The sequence below is a fragment of the Zingiber officinale genome, chromosome 10A (assembly GCF_018446385.1).
Source record: "Zingiber officinale cultivar Zhangliang chromosome 10A, Zo_v1.1, whole genome shotgun sequence".
In the NCBI taxonomy this organism is placed as follows: domain Eukaryota; kingdom Viridiplantae; phylum Streptophyta; class Magnoliopsida; order Zingiberales; family Zingiberaceae; genus Zingiber; species Zingiber officinale.
This window is the reverse complement of record NC_056004.1, coordinates 11880943-11901012: the sequence shown is the minus strand read 5'-3', so window position 1 is coordinate 11901012 and position 20070 is coordinate 11880943.

Below are 20070 nucleotides of genomic sequence, written 5' to 3'. Positions count from 1 at the left end.
CATTTGTTCTTTATAGTAACGAGAAACCTTTCTTGTCCAAACAAGAAACTGATATAATGTTCTTAGTTAATGCAGGCACATAACAACAATTGACTAACTCTAGTACAAGCCCAAAGGGCAGAGATAGAAAGTAAGTCCCTATAGCAACAGCAGCAACCCGTGCTCCATTGCCTACTCGTAGGTCCACCTCACCCTTTGTCAATGCCCTGCTATTTCTCAACGCTTGTACATTAGTACAAATGTGCGAAGCACATCCGGTATCTAATACCCACGATGAAGAAATAGAGAGGTTGACGTCTATAACATGTATACCTGAAGTAGAAATCTTATTTCTCTTTTTCTTAAGATCTTCCAGGTATTCTTTGGAGTTCCTCTTCCAGTGCCTTGCTTGTCCTTGATATAGGTGACAAAGATGTTCAACCATATCGTAAGCGCTCATCAACTCATGTTGCTTCTGAAGCTCTGAGTTCATGGTTGCGAGCATAAGACAGGACACATCTAATGCGTCATCTTGATGCTTCTTGTAAGCATCTTTGTCAGCTCGCGGGGCATTGGCAGGAGGAGCCTCCGGAATGGGCTGCTCCAGAACGTACAGTTTACGTTCTTGGGTGAGAACTATTCTCAGGTTCCTGTACCAGTCCAGGAAATTTGCTCCGTTGAGCTTGTCCTTCTTAAGGACAGATCGCAGAGAGAAGGTGTTCGTGTTTGACATCATGGAAATTCTACAACAGGAATAAATGCAGAAATAAGTATCATATTCTTAATCATTTAATTAGGCCTTTAACTAAATGATGCTCCCACTAAATTCTATAATTCACGTGGGACAAGATCCACATCATACTAACCCTTGAGTTAGCTTTGGCTAATACGCCCAAGACTTAGTATGATCGGTAGGTAACGATTACCAATTACATCTCTATGCAACTCTTGTTTATAGGATCAAGATCCGCATTGATATTAAAACTCGAGTTAGCTTTGGCGAATACGCCCGAGAGTTAATATAAATGTGATTTTGACCTACCTTTCCAACCAATGGAAGAATGCCTATAGTTGTACTCGATCCAACCGAGTAAACTAGGAATACTCAATCTAATTGAGTTGTACTCGCCCATGCGTTGATAGGCGGGATCAAGATTGTCCCTCCGTACCCTACCAAGATAGTATGTGTTGCTCTGCTTTGGCAGATTCAACAACATCATGCGATCGAGGCAGTGGTAGGTATCACGACATGGTAGGCATTAGAGTTGACGTAATTTAGATCTAATCTAAACGTCGATGTGTATCAAATACACGATAGATCTAATCTATTCGATAGAGTGCAGCTTGTACACGATGTAGATCTAATCTAATCGTAAGGGTGCATCTTGTCCATGATTTAGATCTAATCTTAATCGCTAGGCACTAATTAATTACTTAATTAAACATGCATCATATACACAAGTAATTAATTAAGTTTTTGTGATTAGTCATGGCCCTACTACAATCTTCTCAAGCCAATGAAAAGATCGGATGGTCAACCTAAGGTCAACTTCTCAAGCGCCTTCCTTTTGACTACCATGTGTTGCTCGCGCCTTCCTCGTAACTCCGTCTCGAGTGGACCTTCCACAGCTCCAAATTTGTACATTACAATTTTTGAAACTCGAGTTACATTCGAGTCTAAATCTAATTTACAACCAGAATAATAGAAAGGCACGACGCGCAGGTCGCGAAAATAAAAATAAAAATAAAATACAAGCACGCGCATCACATCACGGCACGCAGGCCGTATTATGAATTACAACACGAATTATCCAATCAAATTGGGTCTTTGGGCCATGACTATCAAAATAATAATATATAATTCAAAATTATATATTTCTATAATTTTCTGTAATTTTTCTATAATTCTTTACAATTTTTACGAGTACAATTTCCCGGCGGTTCCGTTTAGCGGTTTTCGGGCGCAATCGCGGAACGAATCCCCTTGCGAGGCCAGGGGCAGTGCCCCTACCCGCGATCTAACCATCGCGAGGGTTTCATTGCGATCTAACAGCCCCTTAGCCCGCTGTCCCAAAAATTTTAGGGGCGAAACTTGGCCGTTTTGGAAAAATCTTCCCGGTAGCGGAAGCCTACAAGTGCCGAAACACTTGTGCTTCGCTTCTACGAGAAAATTACCCATAAAAACTATAAAAAACCTAAATTTACAGAATATTACAGAACTGAAAAGTTTTCATAAAACACAAAATAAACTCGTATTCGTCTTTGCACGTGGCTCTGATACCACTGTTGGGTTTTTCGGGCCGCGAAAACCCCGAAAGCCCAAAAGCCAACGGATCCGTGCAAAGAAAAATTTCTAAAACTACGAATACGAGTTTCACACTCCAGATCTATAGTAGATAAGTGTTATACCTTCGATGTGTGCCCTTTTCGTAATCCCGCAAGTCCAAGGTATGCCGGATCTCAAGATTGTCAACGTAGACAATCCTCTAATAGTATCCACACGAACAAGGTGTGTTCTCTAACACACAAGGATGGAGAAGAGAGCACCCAAGTGTGCTAGCACTTTCTAGGGCTCTCGGGTAGGATTTAAAAAGGAAGAAAGGAGAGAAAAGAAAAAGGGATCTCACACAATCCTCTAGGTACCCTCCTTTGTGACCTTCACTTCACCCTTCTCTTGGAACACAACTCATACACCTTCACCCTCCATGATAGCTCTCGGCAACCACAGCAAAGGAGGAGGAAGAAGCTAGGAAGAAGATGGAATCATTAACACACATCAATTGCCACAAAAACAAAACCTCCTTTTGCATTAGTGTGGCCGGCCACACCATTGTAACCTCCCCATTTAATGTGGCTGGCCACATTAAATGGAATGGGAGGTGTAACCTCCATGAGGTGGCACACCTCATGAGGTGTAGATGATGTGGCTGCCATGTAGGATGAGTCATCCTCCATTAAGTGGCAATTCATCAAGTCAAACTTGATGTTTCAACTTCCCATTTTGGTCAAGTCAAAATTGACCAAATTTCTTCCATGTTGAGTTGAATTCATACTTTGATTCAATCTCAATTCATTAATATAAATTGACTTAATGAATCAAATTTAAATTAAACTTATTCAACAATTGAATCTAATTGAGTCTAACTCAATAAGTCTAATTTCCGAATCCAATCCTTGGTGCATCATATGAACCTAATCCAATTGGTTCATCCTATGAACCTAATCTCCATCCACTTGTTCTTTGTGTGTGATCCAATAGGTTCTTGTAACGTTGGCAATGTTTCTAAACTCCTTTAAAAACATAAGTAATGAGCGGCATCTAGCAATACATCATTGCTACCCAAGTTACAAGAAATGTTGAGATCCAACATCACCTTGTGACTACTAATTGTGACTCCTCACAATATATGACATTGTCCTTCTATCCTAGACATCTAGATTGGTCAATATGAGGCATAGACCATGTCATCCTCTGACCAATCTAAATCTTGAACTCCAAGTAGACTCACTAAATCAAATGAGCTCAATATCCTATATTGACTCATTTGGGTATGGCCATGCACTTCGTGGTCTCACTCTATCAAGAATACCGATGTCTCTCCCGTCATATAGGAGGGATAGATCCCATCTACATCACTCACATCCCTCTGCATAATTTGATATATGTTGGGTTCTTCGGGCCGCGAAAACCGCTTTTTCGCGTCGCGGAAACCCCGAAGGACCCAAAGCCGTAGATCCGTGCAAAGATTCGTATACAAAATTTGAAAAACTATTTCTTGTACGAGTTCAAAAACCGATCTACTACTTAGATCTACGAGTAAAAGTGTTTACCCTTGATGCGCGCCCTTCGCGTTCCCGCTCGTCCAAATGATGCCGGATCTCAAGACCGTCAAGCGCCGGTCCTCTAGAAGTATCCACACGGACACACTAGATGGAGATGACCAAAAACCAAGGTGTGCTAGCACCTATGTGGTTCGGCCAAGAGAGGAGGAGAGGGAGAGGTAGATCTTGAGAGGAAGAACCCAAGGGAGAAGAAGAAGTTACACCACTTAAATGGAAAAATGAAATTCCCACCCAAAAACCAAGTGGCCGGCCACTTTCAAAAACTCACCAATTAATTGCATTAAATTGCAATTAATATGAAATCATTACCAATTAATTGCATTAATTGCAATTAATATGAAATCATTAAGAGAGTGGCTTTGTAACTTCCATGAGGTGGCACCCATGATGATGTGGAACATCATTATTGGTCCACCTAATGCCAACTCACCAATGAGGTGGCAAAAGGTCAAGTCAAAATTGACCTTTAGTCTTCCTTCTCAAGTCAAGTCAAACTTGACTCAATCTCTACCATGGTGGATCTAATCCAACCATTTGATTCGAACCAACTTAATATAATGAATCTAATTCATTAAATTGAATTGATTCAATGAGTCAAAATCTAAATTAGACTCATTTAACACATGAATCAACTTGAGTCGAACTCAAGTTAGCCCAATTAGGATTACTCTTAATCCAATTTGATTCATCAAATGAATCTAATCCTCTTGGTTCATCAAATGAACCTAACCTCCACCTAATTGTCCTAAGTGTGTGACCCTATAGGTTCTTGTAACGTTGGCAATGCCCTAAACCCATTTAGAGCATAAGTAATGAGCGGTATCTAGCAACACATCATTACTACCCAAGTTACAAGAATGTCGAGATCCGACATCACCTTGTGACTACCAATTGTGACTACTCACAAAATAATGACAAGTGTCCTTCTATCCTAGACATCTAGATTGGTCAATGTGAGGCATAGACCGTGCCATCCTCTAATCAATCTAAATCTTGAACTCCAAGTAGACTCACTCGATCAAATGAGCTCAACATCTAATGTTGACTCATTTGGGCATGGCCATGCACTTAGTGGTCTCACTCTATCAAGAATACCGATGTCGCTCCCGTCATATGGGAGGGATAGATCCCATCTACATCACTCACATCCCTTTACATAATTCGTTATATACCCAGTAATCGCCTTTATAGTCCACCCAGTTACGGGTGACGTTTGACGAAACTAAAGTACATAACTCCTTATGTAGGGATCCATGGTGACTTCAGGTCTAAGGACTAATAGTCATACTAATAGCCACATGAGAAAGTATATGACACTCATATAACGATCCATGATACTTTCTCATGGCGGGTCATTCAGTATACATTCTCTAATGCATACCCATGTGTCAGTTTGATATCTCTATATCCATGACTTGTGAGATCAAGTCATCGAGCTGACCTACATGCTAGTCTTATTGTATTAACATTGTCCTTGAATGCTAATACTCGACTAGGAATGATTTAGAATAGTGTTCCCTATATCATCTCACTATCGATTCAACTAATCGATTGATATAGGTATGAACCTTCTACTCAAGGACGCTATTATACTTAGTCTATTTGGCACTAATATAAACCAGTATAATAACCAAACAAAAGCCTTTATTAATATACAAGAATATGATATACATAAGTCCATACAATCATCAAATGATTGGCTCTAGGGCTCTAACTAACAATCTCCCACTAGCACTAGTGCCAATCAGTATAGGCTCTAAGGCCTAAAGACCTAGTGTGACCATCATGCTTCCTCTGTGCCAAAGCCTTGGTCAAGGGATCTGCGATGTTAGCCTCTGTAGGTACTCTGCAAATCTTTACATCTCCTCTATCGATAATCTCTCGAATGAGATGGAAACGTTGTAGAACTGCTGTGAACTCTGCCAGCTCATAGCACTACCATTCAAGCAAAACACGAACCTCGACTGCGATTTTTAATCATCCTGGTCGGTCTGGAAGCTAGCATCACTGTAACTCTTTACAGCTAGCTCATCATCGCCTCCATATATCAAGAAATATTCTTTAGTCCTTCTCAAGTACTTAAGAATATTCTTGACCGCTATCCAGTGACTTTCACCTGGATCTGACTGGTATCTGCTCGTCATGCTCAAAGCATACGAGTCATCAGGTCGAGTACACAGCATGGCGTACATGATCGATCCTATGGCTGAAGCATAAGGGATCTGATCCATGCGGTCTCTCTCCTCTCTAGAAGAGGGACCTTGAGTCTTCGAAAGACTCACGCCATGTGACATAGGCAGAAATCCCTTCTTGGAGTTCTGCATGGCAAACCGAAGGAGTACCTTGTCAATATATGTACTCTGACTTAGGCCAAACAATCTCTTAGATCTATCTCTATAGATCTGTATCCCTAGAATACGGGATGCCTCACCTAAGTCCTTCATTGAGAAGCAACTCCCTAGCCAGGTCTTGACAGACTGAAGCATAGGGATGTCCTTCCCAATGAGTAGTATGTCATCCACATATAATATGAGGAAGACAACTATGTCCCCTACAACCTTCTTGTAGACACAAGGCTCATCTTCGTTCTTGATGAAACCAAACTGTTTGATCGCATCATCAAATCGAAGATTCCAGCTCCGAGAAGCTTGCTTTAGTCCATAAATGGACCTATGCAGCTTGCATACTCTGCTAGTATGCTGTGGATCTACAAAACCCTCAGGTTGTGTCATGTACACATCCTCGAGTAGGTTTCCATTCAGAAATGCGGTTTTTACATCCATCTGCCATATCTCATAGTCATGGTAGGCTGCAATAGCAAGCATGATCCGAATGGACTTAAACATCGCCACTGGAGAAAAGGTTTCATCATAGTCAATACCATGAATCTGCTTGAAACCTTTAGCTACCAAGCGACCCTTATAGATAAGTCCATCCATGTCAGTCTTTCTCTTAAAGACCCACTTGCACCCAATGGGTTTTACCCCTTCAGGTGGATCAACCAAAGTCCATACTTGGTTGGTGTACATGGATTCTATCTCGGATCTCATGGGTTTTAGCCATTTCTCAGAATCTGGTCTCATCACAGCTTCTTGATAGGTGGTAGGCTCATCTTTTATGAGCACAATGTCATCATGGTCAGACAAGAGAAATGAGTATCTCTCAGGCTGACGACGTACCCTATCAGACCTACGAAGAGGTATGTCTACTTGAACTGGTTGTTGTTCCTCAACTCTTTGTGGAACAACATCATCCACAACACTTTGTGGTTCCAGTTCAACTTCCATCTGGGCATCAGTGCTATTGTTCACATCTTGAACTTCTTCAAGATCGAACGCGCTCCCACTAGTTTTTCTAGAAACAAAGTCCCTTTCTAGAAAGACCCCAGTCTTTGCCACAACTACCTTGTGCTGACTAGGAATGTAGAAGTAATATCCCTTAGTTTCCTTGGGATATCCGATGAAATAGCACTTATCAGATTTGGGTCCTAATTTGTCTGAGACTTGACGTCGTACGTAAGCCTCACAACCCCAAATCCTCATGAAAGACACCTGGGCATCTCTCCCAGTCCATATCCTATATGGTGTCTTTATCACGGCCTTTGATGGAACTCGGTTGAGTATGAAAGCTGCCGTGTCTAGAGCATATCCCCATAGATATGTCGGAAGATCTGTGTGACTCATCATAGATCGTACCATATCTAATAGGGTACGATTCCTCCTTTCGGATACACCATTCCACTGTGGTGTTCCAGGAGGAGTGAGTTGAGATAAAATCCCACATTCAGCTAAGTAGTCACGAAACTCATGGCTTAAGTATTCACCACCTGGATCTGATCGAAGTACCTTAATACTCTTGCCAAGCTGGTTCTGTACTTCATTCTTGAATTCTTTGAACTTTTCAAAAGATTCAGACTTATGTGTCATCAAGTACACATAACCGTATCTACTGAAATCATTAGTAAATGTGATGAAGTATCTATAACCGCCTCTAGCAGCGACATTGAAAGGGCCACATACATCACTATGTATGAGTCCTAACAAATCAGTCGCTCTCTCGCCGTGCCCACTAAAGGGAGTCTTGGTCATCTTGCCTCGTAGGCATGACTCGCATATCTCATATGATTCAAAATCAAATGAGTCCAGCAAACCATCCTTATGGAGCTGGGATAAGCGCTTGTCATTTATATGACCTAAGCGACAGTGCTAGAGGTAAGTTTGGTTCAAGTCATTCGACTTGATCCTCTTGGTATTTATGTTATAGACAGGGCTCTCTAGGTCTAGAATGTAGAGTCCGTTAATCAGAGGTGCACTACAATAGAACATATCGTTTAAATACACAGAACAACATTTGTTCTTTATTATAAACGAGAATCCTTTCTTATCCAAATAAGAAACTGATATAATGTTCTTAGTCAATGCAGGCACATAACAACAATCTTCTAACTCTAGTATAAGCCAAGAGGGCAGAGATAGATGATAAGTTCCTACAGCAATAGCAGCAACTCGTGCTCCATTGCCTACTCGTAGGTCTATCTCACCCTTTGTCAATGCTCTGCTATTCCTCAGCGCTTGTACATTAGTACAAATGTGCGAAGCACATCCGGTATCTAATACCCACGATGAAGAAATAGAGAGGTTGACTTCTATAACATGTATACCTGAAGTAGAAATCTTATTTCTCTTCTTCTTAAGATCTTCTAGGTATTCTTTGGAGTTCCTCTTCCAGTGCCTTGCTTGTCCTTGATATAGGTGACAAAGATGCTCAACCATATCGTAAGCACCCATCAACTCATGTTGCTTCTGAAGCTCAGAGTTCATGGTCGTGAGCATAAGACAGGACACATCTAATGCGTCATCTTGATGCTTCTTGTAAGCATCTCGGTCTGCTCGCGTGGCAGTGGCAAGAGGAGCCTCCGGAATGGGCTACTCCAGAACGTACAGTTTACGTTCTTGGGTGAGAACTATTCTCAGATTCCTGTACCAGTCCAGGAAATTTGCTCCGTTGAGCTTGTCCTTCTTAAGGACAGATCGCAGAGAGAAAATGTTCGTATTAGACGTCATGGTTATCTACAACAGAAAAATTTGCAGAAATAAATATCATATTCTTTTAAAATCATTTAATTAGGCCTTTAATTAAATGATGCTCCCACTGAATTCTATAATTCTTGTGGGACAAGATCCACATCATACTAACCCTTGAGTTAGCTTTGGCTAATACGCCCAAGGCTTAGTATGATCGGTAGGTAACGATTACCAATTACATCTCTATGAAACTCTTGTATATAGAATGAATATCCGCATTTATATTAAAACTCGAGTTAGCTTTGGCTAATACGCCCGAGAGTTAATATAGATGTGATTTTGACCTATCTTTTCCAACTGTTGGAATAATGCCTATAGTTGACTCGATCCAACCGAGTAACTAGGAATACTCAATCTAATTGAGTTTGTATTCACCCATGCGTTGATAGGCGGGACCAAGATTGTCCCTCCGTACCCTACCAAGATAATATGTATTGCTCTGCTTTGGCAGATTCAACAATACATGTGATCGAGGTAGTGATAGGTATCACGGCACGGTTAGGCATTTAGAGTTGGTTCGATCTAGATCTAATCTAATCGAGAAGGATGCATCTTGTGCACGACTTAGATCTAATCTAATCGCAAGGGTGCATCATGTGCACGACTTAGCTCTAATCTAATCGTTAAGGCACTAATTAATTAATTAACTATTAAACATGCATCAGATACATAATAATTAATTAATTAATCTATTTGTTATTTAGTCATGGCGCTACTACGATCTTCTCAAGCCAATGAGAAGATCGAATGGTCAACCTAGGGTCAACAGCTTCTCCAAGCTCCTCCCTTTGACCACCTTGTGTTGCTCGTGCCCGCCTCGGAACTCCGTCTCGTGTGGACCCTCCACCGCTCCAATTTGTACATTACAATTTGAAACTCGAGTTACATTCGAGTCTAAATCTAATTTACAACCAGAATAAGAGAAAGGCACGACGCGCAGGCCGTGGAAAAAAAATAAAATACAGCACACACAATCATATGACGGCACGCAGGCCGTATTATGAATTACAACACAAATCCAATCTTATTGGGTATTTTGGGCCATGACTATCACAAAATTAATATATAATTCAAAATTATATATTTTCATAATTTTCTATAATTTTAAAATTAATTTTTACAATTTTACGAATAAAATTTCCCGGCGGTCCCGTTTAGCGGTTTCGGGCGCAATCGCGGAACGGATCCCCTTGCGGGCCCAGCCCCTACCCGCGATCTAACCATCGCGAGGGTTCGTTTGCGATCAACAGCGCTTAAACCCGCTGTCCCAAAACGATTTGGGCGAGACATTACCATTTCGGAAAAATCTTCCCGACGGGTTCGTTTTAGCGATTTCGGGTGCCACCGCGGAGCAAATCCCCTTGGGGCAGCGCCCCTACCCACGATCTAACCATCGTGAGTTGCTCCGTTGCGATCTAAAGGCACCCGAGTCCGCTGTCCCAAAAGATTTTGGGTCAAAACGAAGCCGTTTGGGAAAATTCTTCCCGATAGCCGAAGCCTACAAGTGCCGAGACACTTGTGCTTCGCCTATAAGGAAAAATTACCCATAAAAACATAAAAATTGAATTTTTACAGAAAATCACAGAAGTTTTGTTTTCCAAAAACCAAAAACTAACTCGTACAAGTCTTTGCACGTGGCTTTGATACCACTGTTGGGTTCTTCGGGCCGCGAAAACCGCTTTTTCGCGTCGCGGAAACCCCGAAGGACCCAAAGCCGTAGATCCGTGCAAAGATTCGTATACAAAATTCGAAAAACTATTTCTTGTACGAGTTCAAAAACCGATCTACTACTTAGATCTACGAGTAAAAGTGTTTACCCTTGATGCGCGCCCTTCGCGTTCCCGCTCGTCCAAATGATGCCGGATCTCAAGACCGTCAAGCGCCGGTCCTCTAGAAGTATCCACACGGACACACTAGATGGAGATGACCAAAAACCAAGGTGTGCTAGCACCTATGTGGTTCGGCCAAGAGAGGAGGAGAGGGAGAGGTAGATCTTGAGAGGAAGAACCCAAGGGAGAAGAAGAAGTTACACCACTTAAATGGAAAAATGAAATTCCCACCCAAAAACCAAGTGGCCGGCCACTTTCAAAAACTCACCAATTAATTGCATTAATTGCAATTAATATGAAATCATTAAGAGAGTGGCTTTGTAACTTCCATGAGGTGGCACCCATGATGATGTGGAACATCATTATTGGTCCACCTAATGCCAACTCACCAATGAGGTGGCAAAAGGTCAAGTCAAAATTGACCTTTAGTCTTCCTTCTCAAGTCAAGTCAAACTTGACTCAATCTCTACCATGGTGGATCTAATCCAACCATTTGATTCGAACCAACTTAATATAATGAATCTAATTCATTAAATTGAATTGATTCAATGAGTCAAAATCTAAATTAGACTCATTTAACACATGAATCAACTTGAGTCGAACTCAAGTTAGCCCAATTAGGATTACTCTTAATCCAATTTGATTCATCAAATGAATCTAATCCTCTTGGTTCATCAAATGAACCTAACCTCCACCTAATTGTCCTAAGTGTGTGACCCTATAGGTTCTTGTAACGTTGGCAATGCCCTAAACCCATTTAGGAGCATAAGTAATGAGCGGTATCTAGCAACACATCATTACTACCCAAGTTACAAGAATGTCGAGATCCGACATCACCTTGTGACTACCAATTGTGACTACTCACAAAATAATGACAAGTGTCCTTCTATCCTAGACATCTAGATTGATCAATGTGAGGCATAGACCGTGCCATCCTCTAATCAATCTAAATCTTGAACTCCAAGTAGACTCACTCGATCAAATGAGCTCAACATCTAATGTTGACTCATTTGGGCATGGCCATGCACTTAGTGGTCTCACTCTATCAAGAATACCGATGTCGCTCCCGTCATATAGGAGGGATAGATCCCATCTACATCACTCACATCCCTCTACATAATTCGTTATATACCCAGTAATCGCCTTTATAGTCCACCCAGTTACGGGTGACGTTTGACGAAACTAAAGTACATAACTCCTTATGTAGGGATCCATGGCGACTTCAGGTCTAAGGACTAATAGTCATACTAATAGCCACATGAGAAAGTATATGACACTCATATAATGATCCATGATACTTTCTCATGGCGGGTCATTCAGTATACATTCTCTAATGCATACCCATGTGTCAGCTTGATATCTCTATATCCATGACTTGTGAGATCAAGTCATCGAGCTGACCTACATGCTAGTCTTATTGTATTAACATTGTCCCTGAATGCTAATACTCGACTAGGAATGATTTAGAGTAGTGTTCCCTATATCATCTCACTATCCATTCAACTAATCGATTGATATAGGTATGAACCTTCTACTCAAGGACGCTATTATACTTAGTCTATTTGGCACTAATATAAACCAGTATAATAACCAAACAAAAGCCTTTAATAATATACAAGAATATGATATACATGAGTCCATACAATCATCAAATGATTGGCTCTAGGGCTCTAACTAACAATATATACCCAGTAATCACCTTTATAGTCAACCCAGTTACGGGTGACGTTTGACGAAACCAAAGTACATAACTCCTTATGTAGGGATCTATGGTGACTTCAGGTCTAAGAACTAGTAGTCATACTAATAGCCACATGAGAAAGTATATGACACTCATATAACGATCCATGATACTTTCTCATGGCGGGTTATTCAGTATACATTCCCTAATGTATACCCATGTGTCCATGACTTGTGAGATCAAGTCATCGAGTTGACCTACATGCTAGTCTTATTGCATTAACATTGTCCATGAATGTTAATACTCGACTAGGAATGATTTAGAGTAGTGTTCCCTATATCATCTCACTATCGATTCAACCAATCGATTCATATAGGTAAGAACCTTCTACTCAAGGAGTTATTATACTTAGTTTATTTGGCACCAATACAAGTAAGTATAATAACCAAAAACCAAATGCCTTTATTTATATAGAATATGATACAATAAGTCCAAAATATAATCATCAAATGATTGGCTCTAGGGCTCTAGCTAACATCTCTTTAGATCTTAAGACCTAAAATATAGGCTGCTTCACCTAAGTCTTTCATTGAAAAACAATTTCCAAGCCAAGTGTTCACTGACTAAATGTTAGTTAGAGCCCTAAAGCCAATCATTTGATGATTGTTGTATGGACTCGTTGTATCATATTCTTGTATATAAATAAAGACATTTGTTTTGGTTATTATACTTACTTGTATTGGTGCCAAATAACTAAGTATAATAGCGTCCTTGAGTAGAAGGTTCTTATTTATATCAATCGATTGGTTGAATCAATAGTGAGATGATATAGGGGCCACTACTCTTAATCATTCCTAGTCGAGTATTAACATTCAGGGACAATGTTAATGCGACGAGACTAGCATGTAGGTCAACTCGATGACTTGATCTCACAAGTCATGGATATGGAGATATCAAGTTGACACATGGGTATGCATTAGAGAATGCATACTGAATGACCCACCATGAGAAAGTATCATGGATCGTTATATGAGTGTCATATACTTTCTCATGTGGCTATTAGTATGACTACTAGTCCTTGGACCTGAAGTCACCATGGTTCCCTACATAAGGAGTTACATACTTTGGCTTCGTAAACGTCACCCGTAACAGGGTGGACTATAAAGGCGATTACTGGGTATGTAACAAATTATGCGGAGGGATGTGAGTGATGTAGATGGGATCTATCCCTCCTATATGACGGGAGAGACATCGATATTCTTGATAGAGTGAGACCACGAAGTGCATGGCCATGCCCAAATGAGTCAATATAAGATATTGAGCTCATTTGGTTGAGTGAGTCTACTTGGAGTTCAAGATTTAGATTGATTAGAGGATGACACGGTCTATGCCTCATATTGATCAATCTAGATGTCTAGGATAGAAGGATAATGTCATATATTGTGAGGAGTCACAATTAGTAGTCACAAGGTGATGTTGGATCTCAACATTCTTGTAACTTGGGTAGTAATGATGTCTTGCTAGATACCGCTCATTACTTATGCTTCTAAATGGGTTTAGGAGCATTGCCAACGTTACAAGAACTTATAGGGTCACACACAAAGGACAATTAGATGGAGATTAGGTTTATTTGATGAACCTAAACGATTAGGTTCATGTGATGAACCAAATTGGATTAAGAGTAATTTAAATTGTGCTAATTGAGTTGGACTCAATTTGGTTCATGTGTTAAGTGAGTCTAATTTGGACTTAGACTCATTTAATTAATTTAATTCAATGAATAGATATTCATTAAATTAAAATTGACTTGAACCAATGGTTAGATTACATCAACCAAGGGAGAGAAGTGGTCAAGTTTGACTTGACTTAAGTAGGAAGATGAAGAGTCAAGTTTTGACTTGACTTTGACTTGACCAATGCCACATCATCAAGGCTTCTTCATTTGGTCAAGTTTGACTTGACCAAATGCCACCTCATGGGAGTTACCAAGAGTTGTGACTCTTGATATTCCATGGGGGTTACAAGCCTTGAAGTGGCCGGCCACTTAAAGATGAAATTGGGTGCATTTGTGTGCTTATTGATTTCATCTTGTTCCTCCTCTCAAGCTCTCATCTTCTCTCCCTCTCCTCCACCTCCTTGGCCGAAACTTCTAAGGGTGCTAGCACACCTTTTAGTTGTTTTCTCCATCATTTGTTCGTGTGGATACACATAGAGGAGTATCTACTTTGATACTCTCGAGATCCGGCGACGAACCTTGGACCAGCGAGATTGCGAAGGGCATCGCATCAAGGGTAAACTCTTCTCCTTTGTAGATCTAGTGTAGATCTAGGTTAGATAAACTCGTACTCGATGTTTTACCACTTTTTACTTCACACGGATCCGATGGCTAGGGTTTCGGGGTTTTCGCAACGCAAAAAGGCGATTTTTGCGGCCCGAAAAACACAACAGTGGTATTAGAGCCACGTGCGAAGCGAGTATGAGTTTTAATTTGTATTTTTTTTGAAAATTACAGATCTGTAACTTTCTGTGAATTTATGATTTTTATAGTTTTTATGGGTATTTTTCTCATAGAAGCGAAGCACGAGTGTTTAGACACTTGTTGGCTTCGACTACCGAGAAGATTTTTCCAAAACGGCAAGGTTTCACCCCAAATCATTTTGGGACAGCGGACTAAGGCACTGTAGAATCGCTTAGGAACACTCGCAATGGTTATATCGCGGGTAGGGCCGCTGTCCCTGACCCCGTAAGGGGATTCGTTCCTCGATTGTGCCCGAAAATCACTAAACGGGACCGCCGGGAATTTTTACTCATAAAAATTGTAGGAAAAATTACAGAAATTTATAGAAATTACATAATTTAGAATTATGTATTATTTTGCGATGGTCATGGCCCAAAATACCTAATTAGATTAGAAATTTGTGTTGTAATTCATAATATGGCCTGCGTGCCATTTTGTGTTTCTGCGTGTTGTACTTGATTCACGGCCTACGCGTCGTGTCTTCCTCTATTTTATATTCCTGTTGTAAAATGTTTTTTTTAGACTCGAATGTAACTCAAGTTTCAAAATTGTAATGTACAAAATTGGAGCGGTGGAAGGTCCACTCGAGACGGAGTTACGAGGAGGGCGCGAGCAACACAAGGTGGTCAAAGGAAGGAGCTTGAGAAGCTAATGACCTTAGGTTGACCATCCGATCTTCTCATTGGCTTGAGAGGATCGTAGTAGGGCCATGACTAATCACAAAATATTTAATTAATTGTTTGTGTGTGTATATGTGATGCATGCTCGAATAAGTAATTAATTAGCGTCTTAACGATTCGATTCGATCAATCGCGTATATGATACACCTCGACGATGAGATTAGATATAAATTGCGTACATGATGTGCCCAAATGATTAGATTAGATCTAAATCAAGCATTTGATACACCTCATCGATTAGATTAGATCTTAATCGCGACAACTCGAAATGCCTACCATGCCGTGATACCCATCACTACCTTGATCGCATGTTGTTGTTGAATCTGCCAAAGCAGAGAAACGCATACTATCTTGGTAGGGAGCGGAGGGGCAATCTTGGTCCCGCCTATCAACGCATGGGTGAGTACAACTCAATTAGATTGAGTAACAAGTTAACTCAATTGAATCGAGTTTAACTATAGGCATTTTCCAATTGTTGGTAGATAGGTTAAAATCACGTTTATATTAACTCTTGGGCGTATTAGCCAAAGCTAACTCGAGTTTTAATATAAATGCGGATCTTGATCCTATAAACAAGAGTTGCATAGAGATGTAATTGGTAAATTAGTTACCTACCGATCATACTAAGTCTTGGGCGATTTAGCCAAAGCTAACTCAGGGCATAGTATGATGTGGATCTTGTTCCACATTAATTATAGAATTTAGTTGGAGCATCATTTAGTTAAAGGCCTAATTAAATGATTAATAGAATATGATATTTATTTTCTACATTTTCTGTTGTAGATTGCCATGATGTCAAACACGAACACCTTCTCTCTGCGTTCTGTCCTTGATAAGGACAAGCTCAACGGAGTAAATTTCCTGGACTGGTACAGGAATCTGAGAATAGTTCTCACCCAAGAACGTAAACTGTACGTTCTGGAGTAGCCCATTCTAGCGGCTCCTCCTGCCAATGCCACGCGAGCAGACAAAGATGCTTACAAGAAGCATCAAGATGACGCATTAGATGTATCATGTCTAATGCTCGCGACCATGAACTCTGAGCTTTAGAAGCAACATGAGCTAATGGGTGCTTATGATATGGTTGAACATCTTCGTCAACTATATCAAGGACAAGCGCGGCACGAGAGATTTAAGATCTCAAGGGCACTATTTCAGTGCAAGATGTCAGATGGGGCTCCCGTAGGTCCATATGTACTCAAGATGATTGGGTACATATAGAATCTACAGAGGTTAGGATTCCCACTAGGCCAAGAGCTGGCCACTGACCTGATCTTGCAGTCTTTCCCAAAGAGCTACAGTCAATTTGTCATGAACTACAACATGAACGCAATTGACAAGCCACTGCCCGAACTGCTTAGTATGTTACGAACTACTGAGCTCAACCTTAAGAAGGTTAAGCACAACTCTATTCTGATGGTTCAGAAACACAAGGGCAAGGGCAAGCCTAAAGGCAAGGGAAAGTCTCAAGCCAAGGGCAAAGGCAAGGCACTGAAACCCAAAGGAGGGGTCGCCAAGGATGCTACCTATTTCCACTGCGGTCAGACCGGGCACTGGAAAAGGAACTGCAAAGTGTACCTGGAAGATCTTAAGAAGAAGAGAAGTGAGACTTCCACCTCAGGTATAAATGTTATAGAAGTCAATCTATCTATTTCTTCATCATGGGTATTAGATACCGGATGTGTTGGTGCGGGGAGCATCCGACGATCGAACCTGAGTTTTGATAATGGCAAAGGATTCAAAGTTAAGGTTTATGGTGATCTAACATGTTGAATAAGTGTTTCAGGAAAGTCCTAGCTGCGGTTAGGCAAAGGGAAAATCCTAAGGGGTGGTAACCTTAGGTCCTAGGGGGCGGTAACCCTAGGTGAGGGAAAATCCTAAGGGGTGGTAACCTTAGGTCCTAGGGGGCAGTAACCCTAGGTGGAGGAAAACCATAAGGGGCGGCAACCTTAGGTCCTAGGGGGCGGTAACCCTAGGTGGGGGAAAACCCTAAGGGGCGGTAACCTTAGGTCCTAGGGGGCGGTAACCCTAGGTGGAGAAAAACCCTAGGGGGCGGTAACCCTAGGTCCTAGGGGGTGGTAACCCTAGGCGAAAAGCCCAGTCGGTCTGGAGGACCGGACTGGCATCAGGTAATCTCTTATGAGGGGAGTAGGTGAGGACGCGTTCCCCGTAGAGGGAACAGTAGGCGTCGGGTCGACCTAGGGTTTCCGGTTGGAAATCCGAAGTCAGACTCAGACAGTCCGAAGACTGTTAATTATTCGTTACTATGTTTTATCAGATTCTAACACTGTTTTGCAGGGTATTTGCTCAGACTAACCTTGTGTTGCAGGTGAGGAACCTGCTGAAAAAGGTGGTCCGGGCACCCGGGATGGATCCGGGCGCCCGGAGGTCCGGGCGCCCGGGACCAAAGTTTATCCCCTGCGCGACTTCGCCACATGGAGCAACCTGGTTGGCTGGCCACGTCACACTCCAGGCGCCCGGAAAGGTCCCAGGCGCCCGGAGCCTCATATAAAAGGAGGGTTGAGGTGCAGCTTCAAAAAGAACAATCATCTAAGCAATCTCCTTGCGACAAGCTGCTAACGACTCAATCCAGAAGTGCTGCAACGACACCCCGACAACCCAGAGCTTCGGATTTAATCTTTTTGTTGTCGGTATAATCTTTTTACAGCTTTGAATTGTAATTAGTTTGTAATACTCTTAACGAACTTATAGTTGTTGCCCACCGAAAGCGATCAAGGATCGCGGGCCTTCGAGTAGGAGTCGTCACAGGCTCCGAACGAAGTAAATTCTCCTTGTTCTCTGTGTCTGTTTTTATTCCGCTGCATTACTCAAGTTCTTACGCTTCCGAGATTTCGAAAAACAAAATAGCCACGAGCGCTATTCACCCCCCCCCCCCTTTAGCGCTTTCGATCCATCAATTGGTATCAGAGCGGGGTCGCATTGAATTGGTGCAACCACCATTCAAGCATCTTTTGTGGCTTTGTCGTTTTTTCCCTCCAAAACTGTTTTTGAAAAATTAATTGTCATCTTTTCTCCATTGGTTGGAATTAACAAAATATTACATTTTCAAAAATTTGTAGTAATATTTTTTTAATAATATTTTATTATTTTTTCTCAAAATTCCTGAATTACTATTTTTATTTCTCTCCCGCATTACTAATCCAAGACTAAGTCTTGGAACAAGTTTTATTGTGTTTATTTTGCGAGATTGTCTTTTTAAGATGACCCATCAAGAAGGCTACAACACTGCTCGCCCACCGCTATTCTCCGGAGATGATTTTGGAGATTGGAAGGGTCGGATGGAGGCGTATCTCCAGACTCACTTTGAAGTCTGGATGATCGTCAAAACCGGGCTTCAACTGCCAACCAACGGCACCGGCAAGCCACTACCGTACGAGAACTGGGACGCGAACCTTATCAAAAAGGTAGAAGCAAATGCAAAAGCAACGTATACACTTCAGTGTGGCTTAACGAATAAGGAGCTGAATCGCGCGCTGCCCATTCTCAAGTGCCAAGGAGCTGTGGGAGAATCTGATTGAGTTACACGAAGGTATTCCTGATACAAAAACAGGTAACCATGTTTTAATAAATAAATTATTTGAGCAGACTAATACTAGTCCGGCCAAGGAAGGTGTTGCGTTATTTGCAGGAACAAGCAAGATGAAGAAGGCACTGAAGGCAACATGGGACGAGTTTTCCTGCGAGGAATCCGACGACGAAGAACTAGAGCAGACTAATTTTCTCGCATTGACAGCACGGGACTACACCAACGAATCCGGAAGCGAGGACGAATCGGAAGCCGAGTCCGAGAGAAGCCACGGATCCGCATCCGTTTTCGAAGGGCCAAACCCCTCTGTAAGTCAAAATAGGTTATATTGCATAATTAATTATTTAATGCATAAAGTAGCTAAGTCCAAAATTCGAATCAAGTCGCTTCTAAAGGAGGTAACACTCCTTAAAGATACGACTAATAACGAATCCTTGACTGATCCAGTTCAGACTGGAATCTCAACTCAAGTTCAAAAACTTGAGGAAGAGAATTCCAACCTGAAAAATCAAGTCAAGGATTTGAAGACAACCTTAGAATGATTTTCCTTGGGATTCAAGAATCTTGACATGATTCTTGGAACACAAAGGGCAATCTACAATCGAACTGGACTAGGATACAAAACAAAAACCAAATATAGGTCATACCTATCTCTCATACAAAGAACAAATAGAAAAATGGTCCAAGCATGGGTTGCCAAGTCCAACCTGATCAATCAAGTTGGACTTGGACAGTATTGGGTCCCTAAGGATCAAATACATTACCTCAATAGACCTTATCGAGGCTATGATCCAGGGGGAGCTAAAATAATTCAAATTCTAAATTAATTATTATAATTCAAAATTCAAATTTGAAATTAATTATTAATTATTCAAAATTCAAATTCGAAATTAATTATTAATTATTCAA